A 3,571-nucleotide genomic window follows, 5' to 3' on the forward strand; every position below is an offset into this window, starting at 1 on the left:
AAAAGTGGAGATAAACCCCCTTGATAATATGCCCCTCTGTATTTTTCTTCTTGCTCAGAGAAGCCAAGGGCAGTGTCCACTTCTCTGCATGCCTGCCTGCCTGCATCCCTCCCTCCCGGTGACTTGCTGAGAACCTTCCTCCATTCGTTCCACAGTGAAATGGATCCAAAAACCAATGAAACTCTGCTGCTGCAAAAACAGTCTTTTTCCCACGTTTGTCTCTTTTCAAAGTGCAGCGTCTAGATGGAGAAGGGAAAAAATGGAAGAAAAAAAAAGTTACAAAAATAAATAAATAACGCACAGCCGGGTGGCCGCAAAGTGGCAATTAAGTACAATGCATACATAATTAAGGCAAGACACAGTGACCAGTTTGCTTTTATTCACACGCAAACACAATAGCGCCACTTTACAGGGTTTGGTAGTGAAGCGCTACTTTCGTTTTCTCGTCTATTTTTCAACAGCATTGTTTTCCCCGGGTGGGGAAGTGCACCATTCCTGGAGGTACTGCAATACCAGGTTGATGCGTGGAGTGGACAGAGCAAGCTCCTATTCCATCTCCCTGTTCCAAAAATCTATTTAATATATGATCCCCAGATAGAGGACGTATCAGATATTAAACTGATAAGAACAGATTTTCGTTTCAAAAACATTTATTGAGTAGATAAAGGCACATATACATAAACATACATTTAAAAGACCAAGGTTACATCAAGTGGTCCATAAGAAATATGTACAGATATGATGTTTTTTAAATCCGGATACAAGCATATATACAAAAAAATTTACACTGCTTTTTAAAAGACCAAAGTTACATTTGAAACGGTCTTTATCAAAGTTATATGTAAAGTTTATATTTGAAATGGTCTATCAGAGTTATATGTAGATATAATGATCAATCTGTGTACAGTATGGGCTAAAGACAAAATTCGGAGGTATTTTTACAAAGGCCAATCATGTTACAGCCCGGTGGCAAGGTAAAAAAACCAAACAAAAAAACAAGTTATTGAATCATAACCGGTCAGTTTTCTAAGTTACCCAACCCTTCCAGTTCTTAATTTGCCACAAGGTGTTGGCTTCGTCAATTCCTAGGGTGAAACGATCAACAGATACATAAGTCATAACTTTGTCCAATAAAAGGTTCCTGCAAATTTTTGAGTTCATGACCTTATGAAGAAAGAGAAACAGGTTCCTGGCATCCCATGAAGTCTCTTTGGCACAGTTCAAGAGTCTCCAGGCAGTGGGAGGTCGCCGTGCAGGAATGTCCTGTCCATACAAAAGGGCGTTGTCAGTTAAGGCAGTAATGCCGGCAGTGTTTGAAAGAAAAGGCTGCAACAAACCCCAAAAGTTTTTTGCATAACGACAGCCCCACAAGAGATGGAAAATTGTTTCGTTGTGGCCGCATCTGGGGCGTGGACAACATGCTGTGGGGGCCAAACCACTCCGATGTTGGAAAACTTTTACAGGAAGACATCCATGCGCGGCTATCCAAGCCCGGTCACGTTGACTGTGGGCAATGTCCCTGTGACCCACCATTTTCCAGACTCGCACTGACTGAGCCTCAGTCAGAACACCCACCAGGATCGGTTGCTCAAGTTTCTGAAGTTCGTTCTTCAACCTGGTGGGGTGAATACAGACATCTCTATCAAAAGTTTCAGTGTTCATAGTCTGTAAAAAGGAACAAAGGTCTTTATAAAAGGGTGGTGCTTCGTGGGCCAAAGGAAAACAATTGGAAGGGGAAAAAAGTCCAAAACGCCGTAGCCGTGCTCCTAAAAAATACTTGGTGAAAAGGGCAGGAACAGAGTGTAGATCATCAGCAGTGCGTGATACAACATAACATAATAATTTGGACAACAAAAAGGTTTTAAGGTCAGGTAAACTTTTACCCCCATTCCTCCACTGACGACAGATTTTATCTCTGCTAAGTTTCTCTATACAAGAGTTCCATAAAAAAGTAAAAAGTATTTTCTGAATTTTCTGAAAAGTGCGGTATTTGGGAGGAAAAACCATAGCAAGGTACAATAATAACGGAAATAAAACAGCTTTAATAACCAAAATTTTGCCTTCAAGCGTCAGTTTGCGCAAGGACCAAATTGAAAGTTTTTTCAGTAATTTTGCCTGCAGTTCAGACAATTCTTGTCCTCAAACCCACAAACCCCAAAGTAGACTCATAGGATTTTAACAGGTTCCGAAGTGATATGGAGTGGTAAATTCGCCAGGCGATCCATGGCCCTGTAGTGAAACAAACACTTTTACCCATGTTAAGACTTAAACCAGAATGTGACTGAAAAAGAGAGGCCTGCAACAGTGTCCTGCGTACAGAGGCAGCACTGGTACATAAGACTGTGACGTCATCCATGTATGCCACTATTTTGTGCTCAATCCCCGTAACCCCAGGAACAAAAACACCTTTAATAATTTTGTCTTGCCGCAATTTACACAAAAAAGGCTCTAATGCACAAACAAAAAGGATAGGTGACAAAGGACACCCCTGACGGACCACTGAAAGAATAGAAAAAGGAGCAGTAAAAAAAACCATTAATATTAACTTTGCTCGAAGCATCCTTGTAATGTGCCTGTATTTTTTTCAGAAACGCAGGAGGAACATTCATGTTTTTCAAAACCAAAAAAAGAAAATCATGGGACACTTTATCAAATACCTTGTGAAAATCCAGGCTGAGAACTCCCAAAGGAAGAGTGCGTTCCTGATGGTACCAGAGGGTATCTCGCAAGGTAATCAAACTATCCACAATTGTACGCCCTCGAATAGCACAAGCTTGATCTGGACGTATACATGCATGCATGACAGATCGTAAGCGACGAACCAACACTTTAGCCACTAATTTATAATCCACATTCAGGAGGGTAATGGGCCTCCAATTTCCCAGCGATGTTTCATCTCCTTTCTTGAAAATCAGCAAAATCACCCCAACAGAGAAATCTGCGGAAAAAAGGTAATTGGCAAACCCAGCATTTATCATAGCCATATAATCACTACAGATCAGAGCCCAAAACTTCTTATAGAAGTCCCAAGTGAACCCATCGAGGCCGGGGCTAGACCTCATAGGGGCGGACTGAAGCGCAACCAGAAAATCCTCACCATCAAATGGTTGTTTCAGGTGAGCAATTTGGGCCTCATTGAGACCTCCCTCCAGGCTTGAACAGTAATCTTCAAGGTCTGCATTGGAAGACAAGTGCTGTGGCAAAGCATACAATAGTGAATAAAAATCAAAAGCAATTTGCTGGCATTGGTCAACACCTTGTACAACAGTCCCGTTTACATTACGCAAATGCGTCAGCAGTTTTTGAGTAGATTTAGCCTTTTTAAAGAAAAAGGAGGTACACTTCTCATTTTCCTGGTAATGTTTGACCCTAGATTGAAAGATGGTGTCTCTGTTCCTACGTACCAACCAATTATTCATTGCAAGTGTAAGTAATCGGACCTAATTTTTGACATCCTTGCCAGCATCCCCCAACTGATGTAGAAGAATGAGGCGGCGATACAATTACTGCAAAGCAGCCCAGGCAGCCCAACGTCGTAGTCGCCCTTGTTCCTGAAAGAAAAGCCTACTTT

At 41.6% G+C, this 3,571-nt stretch overlaps 1 non-coding gene across 1 annotated transcript; it reads right to left on the reverse strand.

Moving 5' to 3' along the window:
* Nucleotides 1–479: 479 nt before the first annotated feature.
* LOC147707188 (U2 spliceosomal RNA) lies at nt 480–663 on the reverse strand. Its single transcript, XR_015297071.1, has one exon. It is a non-coding gene; the product is annotated as a U2 spliceosomal RNA (small nuclear RNA).
* Between the last annotated feature and the right edge of the window lie 2,908 nt (nt 664–3,571).

Source organism: Lissotriton vulgaris, chromosome 6, assembly GCF_964263255.1.
Source record: "Lissotriton vulgaris chromosome 6, aLisVul1.2, whole genome shotgun sequence".
Classification (NCBI taxonomy): domain Eukaryota; kingdom Metazoa; phylum Chordata; class Amphibia; order Caudata; family Salamandridae; genus Lissotriton; species Lissotriton vulgaris.